The following is a 23,990-nucleotide window of genomic DNA, read 5'->3' on the forward strand; positions in this document are numbered from 1 at the left end:
GAAGATTAAGGTCCATATAGTAAAAGCTATGGTTTTCCCAGTAGTGATGTATGGAAGTGAGAGCTGGACCATAAAGAAGAATTGATGCTTTTGAATTATGGTGCTGGAGGAGACTCTTGAGAGTCCCATGGACTGCAAGAAGATCAAACCTCTCCATTCTGAAGGAAATCAGCCCTGAGTGCTCACTGGAAGGACAGATCCTGAAGCTGAGGCTCCAATACTTTGGCTGCCTCATGAGAAGAGAAGACTCCCTGGAAAAGTCCCTGATGTTGGGAAAGATGGAGGGCACAAGGAGAAGGGGACGAGATGGTTGGCTAGTGTTCCCGAAGCTACCAGCATGAGTTTTACCAAACTGCGGGAGGCAGTGGAAGACAGGAGGGCCTGCCGTGCTCTGGTCCATGGGGTCACGAAGAGTCGGACACAACTAAACAACAACAACTGAATTACTGAAACTTGTGGAGCTTCCCTAACTTCCCAGTGACTTAACTGGGGAAGTGAGCAGGCTTCTGACAGCTGGAGTTCTGCCTTCTCAACATGGCCCCATGCCCGCTATGCATCTTGCTGTTTCCTGGTCAGGAACAATGCTTGAATGTGGCTTAGGTCTTCCAGAGCTCTTATGTGCTCCTTGGTCCTCTGGCTGCCCTTGGCTCTGGATTGCCCCAAAGCTCCTGGTGTCCTGGTAACTTCAGACACTGACTACAATACACATGTTAATTCTTCGTATCCTGCTCTGGCCAAACCGGTTTCACACAGTTCTGTTTTGTTTTGAATGCAGCGATTCAAGCTGCACACAGGAAACACAAAATCTACTTCTCACAAGTGCTGTTTTTCCTCCTGAAGTATGTTGTGCATTTTCGGTGCAACAATCATACCTATTGGATAGGGATTATATCCAGTGGGTGCCTTGGACGTTCTACAGAAAGGCAGGGACTACATTTAAAAGAAGAAATAATAATAACACATGCAAGCAAATACAGTGGTACCTCAGGTTAAGAACTTAATTCATTCTGGAGGTCCATTCTTAACCTGAAACTGTTCTTAACCTGAGGTACCACTTTAGCTAATGGGGCCTCCCGCTGCCACCGCGTGATTTCTGTTCTCATCCTGAAGCAAAGTTCTTAACCCAAGGTACTATTTCTGGGTTAGCGGAGTCTGTAACCTAAAGCATCTGTAACCCGAGGTACCACTGTACATTTACAGAGCCTGGGAGTTTTGAACACTGATAGCAGCACCACTGCAAATGTCTTGGAATCAGTGTTCGGAACTGCCATTGTTCTAGGCACATTTTGTGATGGGTAATTTCATTAGTGTGTGCAGTTTCTGAGCTCTGGGCACAGGACTGAGCCTGAAATTTCAAATTAAAGCTGCAGAGTGGAAGGAAAGGAGTTTTTTCTGCCTCCCCACTTCCAGCTACTCTCTGAAGACTAGAGAATAGACCCTCTTAAGAATATTAGGGGGGTGGGCAGGGGAAGGACTAGGCAATGTGAAAAATGAACATAATATTTTAACCACAGTTCATTTTCAGCTTCATATTACTGGTATAAAAAATCGCACCTAGACTTTCTGTTTTAGCACCCATAACCTAAGTTTAAGGTGTCGATTAGCTCCTAGCTTTCTTATCTCAGTTTCTAACACGCCTGGAATACTATGGAAGCAAAATCGGAAGGTGGGAAGAGCATAGCTGTCAACTTACAGATTTGAAAATGAGGGACCAGCAGCCTCGAAAATAAGGGATCAGCAGCCAAAATATGGGATTTTCCCAGCAAAGGTATGTTCAACTTCTGAGCCCCTCCAAGCCAAAGGCAGAAAGCCCAGCCAGCAGCCAAACGAAGCCTCAAGCGGTGGTTCCCACAGCGCAGCAACCCGGCAAAGGGGATGCAGCAAGGGAAACCACCGTCACCTCTCTGCTGGGAAGCGCTGAGCAAAGGCGAGTCCCCAGGCAACGTGGCTGATTTGATCAGCACAAGCCATGCAAGCTCCACCCCCCAGTCGTTCTTAGACTCCTTATTGGGTGAGCAACGCAGCCAAGCAACACACTTGGAGCCTCCCTCCTCCCTGGCAGGCGGGGAGGGAGGGAGAGGAGCTGCTTCCTTCGAAACCCAGGAAATTTAAGGGACATCATCAATAAGGTATAGCAGCGGGAAATGGTGCTGGGATAAGGGACTTTCCCACCAAATAAGGGACAGTTGACAGCTATGGGGGAGAGGGGAGCGCATGCGGAAGAGATCAGTCTGCCCTTCTTTTCCAATAGGTCATGTCTAAACATCTCCCTCCCATAAGGGCTAAGATTCTAATAAAGAAACAGGGCCAGCCCAAGACATTTTGGCACCTGAGGCAAACCACAAAATGGTGTCCCTCCACCAAGGAGGAAAGAGCAAGTGAAAATCTACATCAGGAACAAGGCGGGCGGGGAGGGGGGAAAGAATCAAACTTGCCTGAATCAAACACTGTCACGGCCCCCACCATTTCCTTCCTAGGGGTTGGAGGAGACCAGCAGCACCTATTCACTGATAGTCTGCTGTAGAGGTGGCATAGGGAGGCAGGTCTGGCCAGTGTTTGAAATTAGCCAGTCGCCAGGCGCATTTTGCACCCGGCTCTCGACCACTTGCGACCAAGTGAAGATGTCTGGGCGCCAGTATGGCACCAGAGATCACCATCAGGAGGTGTGTGCCTGGAGATCACTAGATCGGGACATTTTCACACACTAATACCCCACCCTGTAGAATTCTATCAGTTACTGTATTTTTCGCTCCATAAGACGCACTTTTTTCTTCCAAAAAAGTAAGGGGAAATGTCTGTGCGCCTTATGGAGCGAATGCGTGGTCCCCGGAGCTGAATTGCCCAGGGGCGAAAAGCAGATCGTGCTTTTTTTGTTTTTAGAAAAAGGGAAGGTGGTGTTGAAACGAACCCACTGAGTAGCTGATCAGCAAGCGATCGGGAGGGGAGATAAGGGACTCTAGCGATAAAGGAGGCTGCCTGGGAGGGGGGAGGTAAAGACAGTGAACTTGCAAGGAGAGGAGACAGGAAGACTAAAGCAATGAGGAGAGAAATTAGAATAAAACGAGAAGCAAAAAACTGCTCCAGCTAAGGAAAAATCACTAAGGCAAACAAGTGGGAAGGGAGTGCTGAAAGGAAGCAGCTGATTGGAAAGCAATCGGGGAGGGAGATAAGGGATGCTAGCAATAAAGGTGGCTGCCTGGGAGGGGGAAGGTAAAAGCCCATGGATCCTCAGGATTTTTACATTGGGTCACCCCAAATTCACCATCAGATCACATAGCACAGCCTGAACCAAAAAACACATGCACCCACTGTTACAAAGCACAGATCCACATGGATCCTTAGGATTTTTGCATTGGGCTACCCCAAACTCACTGTCAAATCACATGTCTGTGGCCACAGCATGAACCACAAAAATCATACATCCACTGTTTCATTCAGAATATTTTTTTTTCTTGTTTTCCTCCTCTAAAAACTAGGTGCATCTTATGGTCAGGCGCGTCTTATGGAGCGAAAAATACGGTATATTTTGTCTGCACCACTGGAATGAATTTCAGGAACCAAAATGCTTTTTCTGTGCAGCCTGAGCAGAAGAGATGAACGACGTTCTAGCTAATTGTTGTCGCTTGTTGCAGAGGATGACCTGAATCGCTTCAGGCCTCTCTCCAGCTATTTCCCTCTCAGTCACAACTCCACAGCAGAGCCAAGTAGCTTCCATCAGTGTTTTCTCCAGGAACTGAACAGAGGAGAGGGGGGTGCTGGGTTTTCAGAGGGGGTGAGTTTTAATTATAAGTTAGGTACAGTACATTCGTTTTCAGTTGCTTCCTGCGTGTCCAGTAATTACGTTCTGTCAGTTGATGCACTTACGAGTGGATTCACATGACAACTTTTTCCAGAACATAAAATTCTATTCAGAGACGAGAAAGAACACTGGGGTCTTTGTTGCATTAACAAGTAACCAGAGATTATTTCCTTGTATTCGCCCCTCGTTCGCGTACAACAGCGGCTCCCAAACTTTCAGTTGTTCTGACCGCTTGTCGCTTTCCCTGACGCAGGAGTCCTCAGGACCAAAGCATTCCCTATGAAAAGACGCCGCTCCACTCAAGTAAACAGTGAAATAACTGCCCGTTAGAGATGCAGGGATAGGATCAGTAACTTGGCTAATAGTCGCCAATCAATTGGGTGGATAAAAATCAATGTTGTTTTTTTAAATTGGATTTTTAAAATTTAAATTGGATTTTTAAAATAAAATGCTTTTGGAGGAAAAATCTTTCTAAAGATAGTTTTCTATTTAAGTTACATTATAGTCCAAAGGCAATTCATCAGGAAATAAGGATTTGTTTTAAGTGTTTCATGTGTACTAAAGCTCAAAAAAAAATTGTTTAACCACATCAGTTAACAAACATGGATACATATGCTATAACGTTATTGTTTTAGTTAAATTGGTGAAATTGTTATTAAGGAAATGATTATTTTTCTCCTTCCAATAAAGTACAGTACAGCAGAAAAGTTGTCCAAATATAAACAGTTAATCATGAAATTATTGTGAGGTTTAATAAATTATCTGCCTATATATTTCTAATAGTATAACCAAATCAGTAATTTTTGATATAACTGTAAAAACTACTCTGAAAGTTTATTATTCCAAAAATGAAACCTTCATCTGGTTGTAAATATTAAGATTATACCAGCAAGAATGAGTCTTTCTGTAAAAAAATGATATAAATCAATTCTTACTGACTAGTGATTTAAATCATGATTTAAATTGATTTGATTTAACGATCTCTGGAACTAACATCTATTTGTGTATGAGAATAATCTTAACACACTGCAGACACACTCTCACAAATGCTTAAGCTATGGTGAATGGGTTGCATTAATTCTTAGCCATCGACAAATACCTTCCCCCAAGAGATGTAAACGGGGCACCTGCATCATAAATTCAAAGGCATCTTAAACTATGGTTTTACTGTACAAGGAATAAAGAATCCTTAAAAGCAGTGTCAAGGGGCATAAAAGCCTTGCCTCCAGACGTTTGTTAACAGTAATGGTAATAAAAATAATATTTGTTGCTTTATACAACAATAGTCTCAAAGCTCGCAAACATATAAAATCAACGAAAAGCCGGAAAACGTAAAAACAATGCACAATGAAAGATTCCTTAAATGCTTGTCCAATGCAATAAAAAATGCATCACTTTGCAAACAAATGGAGAAGCACCCTTAAGCATGTGCAGAGTTCCCCCCCCATGCAACACAGAAAGCGCCCCCCCCCCCACACACACACCTGGTATGAGGTATTGAGTTTCTAGGTTAGAGGATACAACCCAGGCATTTCTCATTTTAGTAATTAAAGCACTAAGCATTGGCTACTGCCACCCTATCCAACAGAATTCTGAATCAATATTTGTTTGGGGAAGAAAGTGTACGTCACCAAAACTCACCCAAAGGCTCTTTTGTATGCCTATGAGCAAATCGCTTTTCTTTGTATGCCCAAATGTAGATTAAATGCACAAACCTCAAAAGCAGGCTTTGCCATTTTTGATCTTGAGGCGTGAGACAGATGCTAACTTTGCTAGAATTTAAAAGCTAAGGAATCACAATTTATAAGGTTGGCTTTTGCACTCTGAAATAAGGTCTGTCTGGACTGTATGCCACAATGAACAGCAGACATACCCACTGAGAAACAATGGAGGAGTAAAACCGGGAACACAAGTTTCTCAGGTGTCTCCCAGGCCTTGCCACCCCTCAATCACCAGGAATGCCTGTTCCCTGATGCTAGTTATGCTTACAGTGGTACCTTGGTTCTCAAACGCCTTGGTACTCAAACAACTTGGAACCCAAACACTGTAAGTGTTCCAGTTTGTGAACTTTTTTCAGAAGCCGAAAGGGCTCCGTTTTGAGTGTTACACTTCCGATTTGGGTGCCACCCACACGCTGAGGTCAGTCTGTTTTTGCTATTTCGCATTTTTGTGGCTTTTTTGTGACTGTGTGGAACCCAGTTCAGCTACTGACCAGTGGCGTAGCGTGGGTTGTCAGCACCCGGGGCAAGGTAAGTAATTTGCACCCCCTAACCCGGGGCAAGGCAAGTAATTTGCGCCCCCCCCCGCTGCACTGTCCCTCCCCCAGACAGTCCCTTGCTCTCTCTCCGCACCGCACGCCTGGCACCCTCCCCTCCACAGTGGGCGGCGACCCGGCGGCTCGGGTCGGATTCGCACAGCCAGCACTGCAGTGAGAGAGAGTGAGTGAGCCAGGTAGGGGCAGAGAGCTGCGAGTGCGAGCGCCCCCCCCAGATGTTGCACCCGGTGCGGCCGGCCCCCCCTGCACCCCTCACGCTACACCACTGCTACTGACTGATTGTGTGACTGCAGCACATTGTTTACTGCTTTCATTTTATGGATCAGTGGTCTCATTAGATAGTAAAATCCATGTTAAATTGCTGTTTTAGGGATTGTTTTCAAAAGTCTGGAACGGATTAATCCATTTTGCATTACTTTCAATGGGAAACCGCACCTTGGTTTTGGAACGCTTTGGTTTTGGAACGGACTTCCGGAACGGATTAAGTTTGAGAACCAAGGTACCACTGTACTTGTTAATTTACCACCCTGAAAAATTCCTGTGGGGACCCATAACAACACAGTTCAGTTTTAAGCTCCATACCCCTTGCTCCTGGTTACTGTCGGTGCCTGAGTACAGAAAACAAGCTCCCTTTCACCCAACCTCTGATGTTTGCTAGGCGCAAACTCCAGGTTTCAAGGCACCCTCTCTGTCTCTCCACCTCCATTTGCCATCGCCTCTTTCTCCCAGCCCAGTATCAAGTACAAAAAAATTCCAGTTCCCTCTTTCTCCCAGTGCTGACACAGAGCTGCGTTCAGTGACAAATCCTCCTGTCTCTCAATTTTACGGTCCCTATAAAACCTGTCCCATCTCCCCCCTCGATTTCCATGCCTCCCGCTGCTGTCCTTCATAAGTGATAGGGCCAAGCGCCATCGCTTCTTCCCTCCTGAATCCTGACCCAAGGCAAACTGCAAATGCGTTGTGTTAAGTTTCATTCACCTGCTCCGCCAGGTGCAGAGCACAGCTTCCTGTTCCTGACCCAAGTTAATGTCATACTTCACCTGCAAAAAGACCCTCCTTATTTCTGCTGCCGCTCTGTTAAGCGCTGGGCACAACAGCTCCCTCCTGACCCAAAGTAAATATAGGCAATGCAAACACAGATTTGGACTGCAAACAGACTTGTTCTGCCGCAGCAGTACAGCCTCTCCTTTTGCAGCCAGCGCAAATACATGCATTGCAAACAGTCTTGTTCCCCTCCGGCTGTTGGATGAACAGATCCTGTGGATAATTAGACAAACAACCATGTAATCCTAACTCACCAGAGGTAAAAGCTGCAATGGGAGGGCTGCCCTACAATTAAGGCAGCCACCTATAATACAGGATTGTCCCTTACTTCAGTGCGAATTGCTACTGATTCGATACAGGACGCAGTTTGTCTTGTATTTCCTCTGTTGCAACTCGACCTTTCAAAATCTGAACTCTCACTTGTTTCTTTCACTTTCCAATCTCTCCCCTTCTCCTATGTTTTGTGTCCATTTAGAGTGTAAGCCTGCAGGCAGGAATCTGTCTTGATTCACACCAACCGCTCCCAGTGCGAATATTGCCTTGACCTACCAACGCCTCCCCTTTTGTTTTCCACACATTTCAAAATAACACATCTCTGTGGGCAAGAGAGAAAATTTAGGACATTTGCAGGGTGTGGGCAAGGCACACCCAGGGCTGCTAAAAATTACCCAAGTTTTTAAGAATTTCAGGGGCAGGGGAACTGGGTGTAACAAAGACTCACTTTTTCCCTCCTAAAAAGTAAGGGGAAATGTGTGTGCGTCTTATGGAGCGAATGCAGGCTGCGCAGCTATCCCAGAAGCCAGAACAGCAAGAGGGATTGCTGCTTTCGCTGTGAAGCAATCCCTCTTGTTGTTCTGGCTTCTGGGATTCAGAATATTTTTTTTCTTGTTTTCCTCCTCGAAAAACTAGGTGCATCTTGTGGTCTGGTGCATCTTATAGAGCGAAAAATACGGTAAGCAGCAGTGCCTTCTCCCAGCCACGGCTAGGGGAAGGGCGACAGTTCAGTGACAGAGCATTTGGAGAGCTGCAAATTTAATCCCTGGCAAGGACTGTGCATGAACCCCAGCAGAAACCTTGGAGAGCCACGGCCAGTAGGAGCTTCTCCACTCTTCACTTGTGCCTAGAAAGCTCTGAGAGGTTTTCCATGCGCTCCATGCTTTCTGGGCAATGGATCTGAGTGGTTTTCCATTTGCCCCGCCCCTCCCCTCCTGGAAAACCCATTCTTTACTGCCGAACTGGAGCAAGCATCCATCCGCAGAAAACTCGACTGATGTCTGCTCCGATTCAGTGGTAAAGAGCAGGTTTTCACAGGAAAAGAGAAAACCTTTCGCACAAGCGAAAGTGTTGGTGCACCCAAAGTATCCCTCAGTGCCGGATTTACGTATAAGCTAAACAAGCTATAGCTTAGGGCCCCACTCTTGTGGGGGTCCCCAAAAAATTTAAAGGAAAAAAAACCCTGGATGTACATTTGCAAAATATAAGATAAAAAACAAATAAAATAAAACCTACATACAGCAACAGTGTTTCGTGTTGTGTAGGCTCCTGTGATGTAAGTCATGGGCCCGGCCTGCTAGCCTGCTCCCTAAAATATCACTGGTTTGCTCAGTGATATTGCTCAGCGTGGGTTAAACCACAGAGCCTAGGACTTGCTGATCAGAAGGTCAGCGGTTCGAATCCCCGTGATGGGGTGAGCTCCCGTTGCTCGGTCCCAGCTCCTGCCCACCTAGCAGTTTGAAAGCATGTCAAAGTGCAAGTAGATAAATAGGTACCACTCTGCCGGGAAGGTAAACGGTGTTTCCGTGCGCTGCTCTGGTTCGCCAGAAGCGGCTTAGTCATGCTGGCCACATGACCCGGAAGCTGTACGCCGGCTCCCTCGGCCAATAAAGCAAGATGAGCGCCGCAACCCCCAGAGTGGGTCACAACTGGACCTAATGGCCAGGGGCTCCTTTACTTTACATTCTGCATGTGCAAATGGCTTGAGATACCTATTAGGTCCATAAATTACCATATAGCATATACTCAACACAAAAAACAGCAACAATTTGTTGTTGACAAAGGACAGCTGGACATATAAAGGGCCCCATTACCTTAGGGCCTCATCAAACCTAAATCCGGCCCTGCTCAGGTGCACTGTGTGGGAAGACGGCTGATCCCACTGCCCTATTGGGGACACCCCAACACTGCACCTGAAAAGGTGTTGCATCATGCCATAGGGTCCTTTCTCAGAGGCAAGATCACGGCCAGAGACCCAGAGAAACTCCACTGCCACGTAGAGCATAAACTGTTCAAAGAAGAAAGCACCCTCTGCTGGTTAATTTCACACAGGCAGGGCAAGAAGAGTTAGGCATTTTTGCAGCCCACCACCAAAGGCATCTGCCTAACATCCGCAGAAATCAATAACGGGCATGTTTGCAGGAATATGAGGAAAAACAGAGTGTCCTGGCTTGCATGAACAGAAGCACTTTTTGACAAGGCAAGGCCATCGTTGGATTCAACACACTGCATTCAGAGTTCCTTCTTCTAGGTGACATACATGTCATTGAGCATAGGTTTTACTTCCAACTGAACATAAGAGCCCTGGTGGGTCAACCCGAAAGGCCCCTTGAAGTCCAGGATCTTCTATCTATCTATCTATCTATCTATCTATCTATCTATCTATCTCTATCATCTATCTATCTACCTACCTAAAGGTAAAGCGACCCCTGACCATTAGGTCCAGTCGTGACCAACTCTGGGGTTGCAGCGCTCATCTCGCTTTATTGGCTGAGGGAGCCGGCGTACAGCTTCCGGGTCATGTGGCCAGCATGACTAAGCCGCTTCTGGCAAACCAGAGCAACACACAGAAACACCGTTTACCTTCCTGCCGGAGCGGTCCCTATTTATCTACTTGCACTTTGATGTGCTTTTGAACTGCTAGGTTGGCTGGAGCATGGACCGAGCAACGGGAGCTCACCCCGTTGCAGGGATTTGAACCGCCAACCTTCTGATCAGCAAGTCCTAGGCTCTGTGGTTTAACCCACAGTGCCACCCCCGTCCTTTATCTATGCATCTAATCTTTATTAAATTTTCTGGTTTATACTTTATAATATTCATTTAAACAATCCTAAAATGTCAATGACTCCCCTTCTTCTCTTTCCATGGTTCATTTTGCATATCATAAATCCCTGCAGATTTTACATAAACTAAACCATTCAGTATTCCATTAATACATCCATCAAAACTTGTTTACACTGTTGAATTTATCTGAATGCTGCCAGTGTTTTCAAGCATACACAATTCCCTCTCCCCATATATTCAAGAAACATTTCCCAATCTTCTTTAAACGTACGGTGGTGCCTCGCAAGACGAAATTAATTCGTTCTGCAAGTTTTTTCGTCTTGTGAATTTTTTCGTCTTGTGAAGCACCACTGTGTATTGACGGTTTCCCGTAGGAATGCATTGGCGGTTTTAAAAAAAAGGCACAAGACGTTTCGTCTTGCGAAGCAAGCCCATAGGGAAATCCGTCTTGCGAAGCAACTCAGAAAACGAAAAACTCTTTCGTCTTGCGAGTTTTTCGTCTTCCGAGGCATTCGTCTACCACTGTATGTTCTTCTTGTTCTCTTATTCTATAGGTTAGATCCGCAAGCTATGCATATTCCATCAGTTTAATTTGCCATTCTTCTTTAGTTGGGACCTCGCTCATTTTCCATTTTTGGGCTAACGAAACACAGGCCGCAGTGGTGACATACATAAATAGTCTTTTCTGACACCTGGGAATTTCCCTCTGAATGATCCCCAACAAAAAGGACTCTGGTTTTTTGGGGAAAGTGCTTCTAAACATGTTTTTCAATTTATTGCGGATTATTTCCCAATACTCTTTTACCCTTTTACAGGTCCACCACATAAGAAAGAACATTCCCTCAACCTCTTTGCATCTCCAGCACTTATCTGATTTAGTCTTATACATTTTAGCAAGCCTGCTCGGAGTTAAATACCATTTTCAAGTAGTTCTCTTTCGAAGAATAACATGCTGTAAACTTTCAGATCGCTCTTCCAAAGCTTTCCCCAGAGATTAAAGAAGTCCAGCATTTTCTAGTCTCCATGGCCTTTGTGATGTCCCTGGGGAGCCCACAAGCAACAGACTAAACTACACTTCGGTCAGAGAGGCGGCCTCAGAAATCAGCATGGAATCATTTCAAAAAGTCCGGGGCTGCTTCTAGTTTCGCCTCTCATTATCCGTCACACAATCCTTAAAAGCACAAGATGTGCTTACCAAAGAAACAGCAATGGACGAGCTGCCTTCTTCCGGCTATATTTCCTGTTTGAACATTCACGGCCGAAGAATGAAAATCAAGAAGAATAAAAGCAAAAAGCATTGTGCTTTCCTAACTTGGTGCTGAGGGTCTGTGATCAATAAAAATGGAGCTACAGGACACAGAGTGGTAATAAAGCAACGTGAAGCATCAAGGTCTAGAGTAGTACAGTAACTTTGACTAACTGGTTCCTGTCCAGCTCTAACATTTATTGCAAAGCACCATTTGCTCCCACGCAGCCATCCATCAAATTTCTCACAGTTGCATGTCAAGCAGGTCAGTAATGGCTGGTTCCCTTCTATTCCCACGCCCGCTCTCAGAGAATAAGATGCAAACAGTTGTTAGCAGAAGCAAGGGTTCCTTCCTGAATATTTCAGGACCATTTTTGTGTATGTGGTTTTCCATACACACACACACAGCAAAAATTGTGGAAACCTTTTGGAGAAAGTGTATTTCCGAGATTTGATGGCTCATAATGCGGGCGGTGCTGTGGTCTAAACCACTGAGCCTAGGAAGGTCGGCAGTTCGAATCCCTGCAACGGAGTGAGCTCCCGTTGCTCAGTCCCAGCTCCTGCCAACCTTGCGGTTTGAAAGCATACCAGTGCAAGTAGATAAATAGGTACCACTTCAGTGGGAAGGTAAACGGCATTTCCGTGCACTGCTCTGGTTTCGCCAGAGTCTTAGTCATGCTGGCCACATGACCCGGAAAAACTGTCTGCGGACAAACGTCGGCTCCCTCAGCCAGTAAAGCTAGATGAGAGCCGCAACCCCAGAGTCATTCATGGCTGGACTTAACTGTCAGGGGTCCTTTACCTTTACCTTTTAAACACCTGATTGACTTTCTAAACACTCATGCTCATTGGCTACATTCAAATGATACTGCATATCAACCTAAGCAAGCTGTGCTTCATTTTTTCTGGTGATTTGGCTATAGCTTTTGATAGAATACAGATAATTGAACAAACTTTGTTGTATTACATTCTTCATTAAATTATCTTTCCACAGATATATAATTTTATGGTATTACTCCCCTACCCCCCAAAAATGGTCTTATGAGCCGTCAAACCTCAGAAACACACTTTCCCCTAAAGGTTTCCACAATTTTGGCCAATGGTGTATACAAGACCAGAGTGAGTAATGTCCTTTAGTGCCCGTTTACAGGTGGTTGCACCATGAGGCAAGACACAGCAGAATTTTGATGCAGCAGAAGTAGGAGAACTGAAAAAGCACTGGCAGAACAGCATAAACCAATATCACAGATGAAACATGTATTTGAATGCCTAAGAAATGTGTTAACCAGAAACCAAAGTGGCAACAAATTAGATGCCAGGAGAGACATCCCACCCCAACCCCGGAAGATTATTCCATAACTGGGGAACCATGAATGAGAAGATCAGCCTCTCACTGCCATTAAAGATACTGGAAGGAGGCTGCTCACACAGAAAAATAGAGTGTTTCCTGTTATGTACTGAAGTTCTCACCCTGGGCCAGCAGGGGGATACTGTAGATAGTTATGCAAATGAAGGATTGAAAGTGACGTTCAGTGATTGGATAGTTTTAGAAAGTTGTTACAGTAACGTTGTACTGGAGCTCTATATAAGCAGGCTGACTGAGCCCTTCAGTTCAGTTCTGTTCTGGCCTCTGGATAAACAAGAGCTGTTTGAAGAATTGCTGTGTCGTCTGATATGTTCACCCACAACTTAACATTTCCATCTTCAAATATATCAAGGCTGCCACATGGAAGAGGAAACAAGCTTGTTTTCTCCTGCTCTGGAGGGTAGGACCTGAAGCAATGGCTTCAACTTACAAGAAAGGAGATTCTGACAAAACACCAAGAACTTTCTGACAGTAAGAGCAGTTTGACAGTGGAAAGAAGTCCCTCAGAAGGTAGTGGACTCTCTCCTTCCTTGGAGTAATTATTATTATATATTATATAGTAATAATAATAATAATAATAATTAATAATATATTATTTGTACCCTGCCTATCTGGCTGGGCTTCCCCAGCGACTCTGGGCAGCTTCCAACAAAATAGTAAAATACAGTAATGCATCAGACATTAAGAGCTTTCCTAAACAGGGCTGCCTTCAGATGTCTTCTAAAAGTCTGGTAGTTGTTGTTCTCTTTGACATCTGGTGGGAGGGCGTTCCACAGGGAGGGCGCCACTACCGAGAAGGCCCTCTGCCTGGTTCCCTGTAACTTGGCTTCTCACAGTGAGGGAACCACCAGAAGGCCCTTGGCGCTGGACCTCAGTGTTCGGGTAGAACGATGCGGGTGGAGACGCTCCTTCAGGAGGTTTTGAAGGAGAGGTTGGGTGGCCATCTGTCATGGATGCTTTAGCTGAGATTTCTGCATTGCAGAGGGTTGGACTCTACAATTCTATGATGCTATTATTGTGGATAGGTGTGCAGTAAGATAACTACGTGCCTTCACTTCTGAATACTAAAACATGGATGCTTGCCTGAAGTCCATGCCACAAGAAGCTGGTTATCTCTTTCTTTCATGATGAGTGGAGAAGCTGTTAAAGGATTCTTGATGTTCTGTTTCTAAAAAGGTAAAGGTAAAGGACCCCTGACAGCTAAGTCCAGTCGCGAACGACTCTGGGGTTGCGGCGCTCATCTCGCTTTACTGGCCGAGGGAGCCGACATGAACAGAGACAAGGGATGAGATGTTTCTCCTCAGTTCTTCTTCAACTAGAAGCTAAGTTGCTCTTCCTCAGAAGCGACTCCAAGATGGAAAAAAGAACACCTGCCTTTGCAATGTTTTCACCTTCCAGTTATCTCGAAGGAACAGCATTGTAGTTTTGAGCCTGTCAAAATCAACATTCTTTGCGGTGGTTTCCATAAATGAAACCTTTTGTCTCCTTTTTCCTGGGCTGCATAACAAGCCCCATTATCGATCTTATATTATTACTCTATGTTCTGAGGGGGGGGAGGGGAGTTGGTAAATACAAGACTATCACGTCTCAATGCAACATTTTTGAATTGCTTTAACTCAACTATTCTTCAGCAGATTTTCCTGAAGAGGGTCTGGATTATGGGTGTCAACCTAGGTGGAACTAACTGCAGGTCCAAGGTGGAAATTTGGTTTGGGTTCTATGCTGGGCTTTACTTAGCATGATTGCTAATACCATCCCTGCCATTCCCTAGCAGCCTGAAGCAGAAATTTTATTTAGTTGTTTGTTTAACAAGATTTCTACAATGCTTAATAAAAATAAAAGCCATTAGGCAGTTTACATAAAATGGCATAAAATATTCATTTTAAATTATCGTCGAAAACAGACCTTGAAAGAGTAAACACAATAAAGTTATCAAAATACAGATAAAATCAGCTGTTTAAAGAACGAATGTACGTAATAAAGAGACACAAAGGGTTTTAGCAGGCATTGAGAAGTTTGCAAACTGGTCTTACTATTAAAAAGCTCTTTGGCAACTACTGCGATTCCGTTCAACAACAACTTTTATTTGGGAATAAACAGTTGCAGGGTTAGCTCTTTGGTACGCGGTTTTGTGGAGAGCCCTTCGGCCACATTCTTTGATCCCTAATATAGCAGCAGCTTTGTTGCTTGGTAAGCGATCTCTTGACAAGAAAGGTTGGTGAGAGGAATTGCGTATCCTTGGGTATGCTTCTGCCCGGGTCCCAAGGCTCTGAGCTGCATAGAGACATCTCCCCAACCAACATTGTGGCACATTAATAGAAGCTTCTAGCTGTCAGCAGGAAGAGGGGGAAAGTGGTTCGTTTAGGTAGGGAAGTCCTGCTTAATTATCCTCCAGAATGCGTGTGGCATTTAGAGAGAGATCTGCATATCCTCCTGAACTTTAGCAGGATCTGCAATGGAATGCCCTGGGACGCTGGAAGACGGACCCGCTGCAATGTGCGCACCTGTCATTCGCCACTGGCCTTGTGATGGACAGCATGGTCAAATCAAGGCTGGCAGCCAATTGACATAATCTTGCGCAGCTTTCCTATGAGCTAGTTGCAACACATCTCACCATATATAATGGCTCAGGTACTTAACAACCGTCAATATAGCAAGAGGTCATGACTGGGGATATAATCATTGGCGGCGGCGGCCCGCTTCATTCATTTTGCACCAGTTATTCGGCTGGTCCTCCTTCGCAGCTCTTTTGCTTTCATAATTCCCTTGTGCCTTCATAAGATTTCATAATTGCTTTTTAAAAAAACCCCGATGCATGTTTTGTAACTTGACTTCCAGCCACGTAACCAGTAATCAGGTTACAGATTTTACATCATTTTGCAGACATGCAATATATGTGTATGTGAAAAGGAGATTCCATGGCAGGATTTATTACCCCCCCCAAAAAAAAAAACCCAAGAAAAAATATTTTGCAAATAATACAGCATCATAATCCTTGCAGAATCTCACTCATTGTACACTCATTTCAGCAAGGGCATGAAATAGTGAATTACATGATACTCCAAAAGCAATTTAATAAAAAACAAACTTCATGCACGGTCCTAGGATAGCTCAGTCGGTAGTGTGCAAGACTCTTAATCTCTGGGTTGTGGGTTCAAGTTCCACGTTGGGCAACAGATTCCTGCATTTCTGGGGGTTGGCCTACATGACCCTTGTGTTCCTTTCCAATTCTGCAATTCTGTGATTTCCCTATGGGACGCGAGTGGCGCTGTGGTCTAAACCACTGAGCCTAGGGCTTGCCGATCAGAAGGTTGGCGGTTCGAATCCCCGCGATGGGGTGAGCTCCCGATGCTCGGTCCGAGCTCCTGCCAACCTAGCAGTTCGAAAGCACGTCAAAGTGCAAGTAGATAAATAGGTACTGCTCCAGCGGGAAGGTAAACACCGTTTCCGTGTGCTGCTCTGGTTCACCAGAAGCGGCTTAGTCATGCTGGCCACATGACCTGGAAGCTGTACGCCGGCTCCCTCGGCCAATAAAGCGAGATGAGCACTGCAACCCCAGAGTCGTTTGCGACTGGACCTAACAGTCAGGGGTCCCTTTACCTTTACCTATGATTTCCCTAGTCATGACCATGTTCTTTGGCAAACTGTTGCACCAAAGGTAATGAACACCTAGCAATAGGAGGACTTCATTACAGCCTGAGTATTCTGCTCCAGGCAGTAGTGCCAGCCAGATAGGAGGGGTTCCAGAAACTAAAGCAAAAAGATGTCAAATAAGTCCACTTTATGGTTCCAGACAGACGATGACCAAGAAGCAGCAGGGGGAATCATTTCAGAACACATCTCACTGTATATCTGCTAAGAACCATAGCCAAGCGAAAGCAGCAAAGGGACAGTTTGTGCTAACTCGGTCTGCCTAGATTTTCTGCTTCCTAAACTTTAACTGACTTCTAAAAATAGGTTGAGGAAAGATACATTATGCCCTTTTGTGCAATTTCAAGATAGTCCAGTAGTTCAGACGCCAATCAAATTTTCTTCATATTTCCTAACTCCTGATCCTAATTTTTCCTCATGACCTCCAGTCTCTTCCCCCTTGCTTCTAATCTCAGATCCCATTCCACTTGCAGTCTTGACCCCCCAATCGAAAGTAGAATTTACAAAGAACACCCAAATTTCCCCTTGGTAAACAGAGCATTTTAGAGCTAGTTATCTGACCAAACTCTTGCCAGTGTCCTTAAGAAATGCCTTTATTGAGCTGCTTCGAAGCAATGCCCACTGCAGTCTTGGATGGTCACCACAACAAGGACCCAAATGACAGGCAGATTTTGTATTTGTGGTCAACTTCAGGAGGAATAAATAAATAATAATAATAATTTATTATTTATACCCCACCCACCTGGCTGTGTTTCCCCAGCCACTCTGGGCGTCTCCCAACAGAATATTAAAAACACGATAAAACATCAAACATTAAAAATTTTGATACAGGGCTGCCTTCAGATGTCTTCTAAAAGTCAAAGTTGTTTATTTCCTTGACATCTGATGGGAGGGCGTTCCACAGAGCAGGCGCCACTACCGAGAAGGCCCTCTGTCTGGTTCCCTGTAACCTCACTTCTCGCAATGAGGGAACCGTCAAAAGGCCCTCTGTGTTGGACTTCAGTGTCCGGGCTGAACGATGGGGGTGGAGACGCTCCTTCAGGCATACAGGACTGAGACCGTTTAGGGCTTTAAAGGTCAGCACCAACACTCTGAATTGGGCTCAGAAACGTACTGGGAGCCAAAGTAGGTCTTTCAGGACCGGTGTTATATAGGACCGGTGTTATATACAACAACAGACAAAGTGGCCCCTAAGCACTGGCTGGGGGGGGGGGGGACAGGTAAAAGGCGTTAGATAAAATTCCCATAAGTTGTTGTTGACATTTGAAGGTTTACTTTGGAATCATAAAGGATTTGAGTTTGTTGGTGCTCCTGGTAACCTCTCAAACATCATGGATGTTGGCGCATATTATGGGTGAATGTTCGGCATCATTTTATTAATACCATTGCTACAAAATTTTCATGGCCTTTGGCTACAATAATAAACTTACAAACTGTTTAATGGTATACAAAGAACAGCAGGAAGCCGAGCCAGATTTCAGTGGGAAGAGGAGAAAAGAAATGAGATTTGAGCTCCCATTTTAAACTAGGCTTATCCTCCTAATCATTTGGTGTTTTTCCCCCAATGTAAAAAAGTCTTATAAGCCATCGCTACATTTTTGGCAATACACTGTGTGAAGAATGGCTGCCTTTTCTGTCCTAAAGCTACTGCTCATCAGTTTAACTGCACTTTCTCCAATTCAATGATATCGAAAGCAGGGAACACAAAGCTATCTTGCTGGTATTGCTCAAAAAGTCTCATCCATGGCTTCACAATATGCCAGGACTAGTTAAGAATGCATTTTAGTTTTAATCTTTAATTAAATTTAATTTAATCTGTAATTTTAGTTTTAATCTTTGGGGAAAACTTTGAAGGAAAATTATCTGAAAATGATTTTCAGATGCTATTTAACTCTGAGCAGACTTGCTAAGATGTATTAAGAGCCCTGCAGGATCCGACCAAGGGCCCATCTACTCCAGCATTCTGTTCTTACAGGGGCCAACTAGTGTCAGGACGCTGTCAGCGGCTCCCAGCTGGTTGCCCAGGAAAGTATAAAGAAAAGGAAAAGTTTTTACAGTCCTTTTTTATTTCCAACTTTACGGAGAGAGGCTAAAGAAGCCAGCCTCTTGGATAATGGCGTTCGTACAGAGCCCCCGGTCGTCTCACGGACTATTGACCTGTACACCACTAATCCGCTGCCACCAACCAGGTTATCCCCGGTAAATCACTTAGCCTCAGTCAGGTTCTCAAGTTAACAATGAAGATTGTAGTTTATTGCAAACACATAAACTTTCAATGAATTTGAAACGCTGTTACCCTTTAACCTCTTAGGTGAAGGGGCCCCTGACCATTAGGTCCAGTCGTGACCGACTCTGGGGTTGCGGTGCTCATCTTGCTTTATTGGCCGAGGGAGCCAGCATACAGCTTCTAGGTCATGTGGCCAGCATGACTAAGAAGCTTCTGGCGAACCAGAGCAGCGCACGGAAACACCGTTTACCTTTCTGACAGAGCGGTACCTATTTATCTACTTGCACTTTGACGTGCTTTCGAACTGCTAGGTTGGCAGGAGCTTGGACCGAGCATCGGGAGCTCACCCCGTCATGGGGATTCGAACCGCCAACCTTCTGATCATGAAATTCCATGACTTCCATGACCTTCTGATCATGAACTTCCATCACTTCACCTCTTTCTCGCCTTTTCTCTTAAACTAAAAAGAACAAGATTTCTAACTTTTCCTCAGAGGGAAGCAGTTTCATCCCCTTTATAATTTTGCCTGCTTTCCCCCCTGAACCTTCCCCAAAGATATCCTTTTTGAGGTGATGCAAGCCGACCTGTGAAACAGTAGGTGTAGTTGTGCCGTTTATTTGTATAATGGTGCTTCGATACTGGAAGTTTTGTTTTCTGCTTGAGAACTTGAAGAACTTGCTGCAGGTCAGATCAGGCCATTCTGGGCTAGACATTAGGAGAAAGAAACTTTGTATGCTCCAAGGACAATTCATGCGAGATTCAGTGATGCAGTGCAGAAATAGCCAAAATGTTGTTTTTTCCTCAGATGCAGAAGCACATTGCCTTACTTGCTGCAAGTATAGGACACGCCTCACTCAAATATGCCTGCCTACATTTACTTGCTAGTTAGCGGTGTTTTTCCGCATGGAATAGGACCATATTTTCAGGACTCCCGTCGAAGCAGATGCAACAAGACATTTGGAACCCTCGAACTAAAATCCCTTTCGACCAACTTATCCTCAAGGATAAACCAGATACGATTTCAAATGTGCGTGCATTAAATGCAAATAACAGCTGGTGGAAAGGCTTAGCACTACTGGGGTCACAGCAAGTAGGAAGGGTGTAAACCACGGGTAGGCAAACTAAGGCCCGGGGGCCGGATCCAACCCAATCGCCTTTTAAATCCGGCCCAAGTATTGTTACATGAGTAGAATGTGTCCTTTTATTTGAAATGCACCTCTGGATTATTTGTGGGGCCTGCCTGGTGTTTTTACATGAGTAGAACATGTGCTTTTATTTAAAATGCATCTCTGGGTTATTTGTGGGGCCTAGGAATTTGTTCATTCCCCCACAAAATATAGTCCAGCCCCCCACAAGGTCTGAGGGACAGTGGACCAGCCCCCTGCTGAAAAAGTTTGCTGACCCCTGGTGTAAACCCTGTCTTTACCTACTACAGAAGATTGTTCCTTGAAAGCTGCTTTTTCAGCAAGAGGAAATCTCCCTTTGGCACCAACTACGGAAATGTATCATTCCCCCCGCCACTGGTTGCCGTTTACATTTTAAGAGGAATATCCGCATTACAGTGGTAACTCAGCTTAAGAACAGTCCTGTTTAAGAACGATTCGGTTTACGAACTCCGCAGAACCGGAACTAGTGTCTTGGTTTAAGAACTTTACCTCAGTCTAAGAACGGAATCCGAACGGACGAAGGGCACCGGTAGCGGGAGGCCTCAATAGGGAAAACGCGCCTCGGTTTAAGAATGATTTCAGTTTAAGAACGGACTTCCGGAACGGATTAAGTTCGTAAACTGAGGTACCACTGTAAATGCAAAGCCATGTTCAACATTATGTCTGGTTTGGCCCTTAATTTAGATCAGTGTTGAAGAGAACAGAAGTGTGCTTGGCACTCTGAATATTATACCGTATTTTTCGCTCTATAAGACGCACCAGACCATAAGACGTACCTAGTTTTTGGAGGAGGAAAACAAGAAAAAAAATATTCTGAATCTCAGAAGCCAGAACAGCAAGAGGGATCGCTGTGCAGTGAAAGCAGCAATCCCTCTTGCTGTTCTGGCTTCTGGGATAGCTGTGCAGCCCGCATTCGCTCCATAACACACACACACATTTCCCCTTACTTTTTAGGAGGGAAAAAGTGAGTCTTATAGACCAAAAAATATGGTAATCTTGTTCTGAATAGTGGGTCTGAATTAAAACATAAAGGTGGCCACAGGGGACCACGAAGGAGCAGCACTACCTTTCTGGTTCCAGTACCAATGTCATCCCTATCCATCTGCTACCTTTTTCCTCCAGCTCTTCAAACAACCACATCAACATGTTTGCTGCCACATTCAAGCATCACCACCAGTCTGGATATTTTGCAGGGTTGGGGACCGACACATTACACTTCAAGCAATGGATTTGTGTGTGGGAAGGGTGATAATTTTAAAATAGCTGTAAACTAAACTGAACATATGGCACTTCCCTGCATTGCTTCATAATTCTCATATGCAATGACTTTTATGTAAAGTGGTGGGGGGCGGGTTTGGTACGGGGGGAATCAAAAGGGTTTCAAACCAGACGCCTACACTTTTTTTTTTCTGCTGCAAATGACGCATGCTGCAATTTGGTTGAAAGAGTGGTACATAATCCTACAGAAATCGACTTTTTGAGAAAAGTATCAATCAGGAATGTTTTCCAAATTATTAAAACGTGGAATATCAAAGTTGTCCCTTTTCAAAATCCCTCTTTCATCACTATACACATCAACCGCAAGACGACAACAACAAAAGGAGAATAACTGAGCCGCTTTTCAATATTCTCTAGGGAGTATTTTGCTATTTGCTGAATTTAGCTAATGCACTCTAGAACTATCATGAAAGAGACTGTTTCCACCGTTTTCTCAGTTTTGCTCCGACATGGTAAACAAAGGAATAAAATATCTACTAAGTGGCTATGAAGTTTGACGAAATTACAGAAGGTATGTGCAGCCTGATCTATGCATGCTCCCTCAGAAGTATCCCATATGTTCCGCTGTTCTTACTCATGGGAAAGTATACTTAGGGTTGCATCACCAGTAGCTTTCTCTACAAGCAACCAAACCTGATTTGGCTGTGAGCAAATAATGCACATAAAACCGTTAACTGCACAAAGAAACCTGAGCCCCAGATTAACATCTGCAATCTTGGCTACTCTGTGGGCTTTAACAGATTTGCATCCACATTTCATCATTACAACACAAAGAAACCAAACTGCTGATGATCTACCCTTTAGCCCTGTTTATCTTCTGCCAGTAAAACTTGTTAAAATGCACTAGAAAGGCTCCACAGAAGGCAGTAGGGATTTAAGAGTTAACTTTGCCGGAAAGATTATATGCAACAGTTCCAACTGAATCTGCCTTCAAATGCGGAGGAAATCCCATTTTCACTGAATAACTTTTTTTCTAAAAAAAAGACTAATTCAAACCTTGGGAAGTTTTAAATACTCACTTGGCAAGGTCAACGGCACATCGAAATTAAGAGTCCACAGAAAGTTGGAGGGGAAAACCCCAACATTGCTGGTAATCCGGAATGCAACTGACGGAGAGCGCAGTGTTTTCCTTTTTTTGGAAGTGCGCAGTCAAAGGCATTTGCATAATGCAAGCAAAGAACATGAAATGCAAGCAAAGCCCTCTACTAGCCGCAGGAGGGGGTGCCATTAGGGGGAAATCCTTCCCCCATGGCTGAAGTTCAGCCTCCTCATTAAAATACAGAGTGGAAACAGCTGCTGCGAAAAGGAAGGGAATAGTCCAAGCGGCTTCTTCTGGAAATCTTGGCACACAGGCCAGTTTCCCAGTAGTCAGAAAGTACCCTGGCTTCAAAAAGTTCTGCTTCCTCATTGCAAGCATGGCTTTTCTTTAGGATCCGAGTCTGGCAACTGTGTACCCCGACCCACATTTCACTTGCGACCTCACAGCCTGGAGACTTTATAAAACTATATTATTGGGTGGCGGGGACAGGAATAGCTAAGTCTGCTGTTCCAGCTGGGAGGGTGAGTTATGCCTTCAAAGACAGGATGAGAGCCATACAGCATTCTTCCTTCCTGTCCATACAATCGAAAAGGCTCTGCAGAGATTGGGGGGTTTTTTTTAGAGAGGGGGGCAGGAAGCTCTCTGGTCACAGCAGTGGTTACCTTGCTGGGAACACACACACAGCGAATGGAGCACCTGCTTTGAAATAAACATTCCTTCTGTTACGAAATGACAAAACTGGTAACGTTCTCGCTGTTCAGAAACAAACAACCCATTTTCTGAAAGCGGGAGGGGGCGGGTGTTACCACTTGCAGAGCCCAAGTTCAGTGTTAAAAGAATCGGGGGGCAGGGAAGCTAATTCAGGATGCAGCACAGAAAGGGGGAAACTTTTCCAGTTCAGGGGCCACCGTCCGTTCCAGGCAACCTTCCAAGGGCCACATGCCAGGAGTGGTTGGGGCCAGTATCACAAGGGGGTGGGGCAACAAGTGTAAAGCTTACCTTTGTATAGCAAGCTATTTTCATCACACCAATCTTAGGGAAGTTTTAATGTTTGATGTTTTATTGCTTTATTATTAACTATTATCATTATTGGGATGTGGGTGGCGCTGTGGGTTAAACCACAGAGCCTCGGACTTGCCGATCAGAAGGTCAGCGGTTTGAATCCCTGCAATAGGGTGAGCTCCTATTGCTCGGTCCAAGCTCCTGCCAACCTAGCAGTGCAAAAGCACGTCAAAGTGCAAGTAGATAAATAGATACCGCTCCGGCGGGAAGGTAAACGGCGTTTCCATGCGCTGCTCTGGTTCGCAAGAAGCAGCTTAGTCATGCTGGCCACATGACCCGGAAGCTGTATGCTGGCTTCCTCAACCAATAAAGCGAGATGAGCACCGCAACCCCAGAGTCGGTCACGACTGGACCTAATGGTCAGGGGTCCCTTTACCTTTACCTTTCAACACTACACAAATCCAGAGTGGAGTCCACAAGACTTCTGGATGATGCCTTGTACGCCTCCTTCCAGCAACTCCCGCAGCCAAGCTGGTGCCAATCATATTGCTCTGCTTTCCTTTGGACCCCATCTGCGAGGCCGAGAGCAGGATTGTATCATCTGGGCAGCCCAGGACCCCCAAACACACTGCCCAGGCTTGCACACCACAAGAAGTCACTTCGGTGCTGCGGTTTGACTTCACCCTCAGCGATAGACTCCATTGTCTCTTGAGACAGACAGATGACAACAATATATGCACATTAAATCTCACAACTGTTTTGAGCCTGTTTTCTTATGTCATCTGATACGGCAACTGTGTTGTGTTCCATTTCTGCTGCAACCCCAGAGTCGGTCATGAC

At 45.0% G+C, this 23,990-nt stretch overlaps 1 protein-coding gene across 2 annotated transcripts in view; it reads right to left on the reverse strand.

Annotated features, from left to right (window-relative positions):
• SORBS1 (sorbin and SH3 domain containing 1) overlaps positions 1-23,990 on the reverse strand; it is a 192,472-nt gene that overhangs the window by 122,605 nt on the left and 45,877 nt on the right. The window contains exon 1 of one of the 2 annotated variants that reach the window (XM_083440180.1): positions 22,129-22,316. The exons of the other annotated variant lie outside the window; for it this stretch is intronic. The gene's annotated coding sequence lies outside the window, so the exon portion shown is untranslated. Of the gene's footprint in view, positions 1-22,128; positions 22,317-23,990 lie in introns of those variants that run through there. 2 annotated transcript variants of the gene reach the window in all.

The sequence above is a fragment of the Podarcis tiliguerta genome (assembly GCF_965153285.1).
Source record: "Podarcis tiliguerta genome assembly, chromosome: 5".
NCBI classification, from domain to species: domain Eukaryota; kingdom Metazoa; phylum Chordata; class Lepidosauria; order Squamata; family Lacertidae; genus Podarcis; species Podarcis tiliguerta.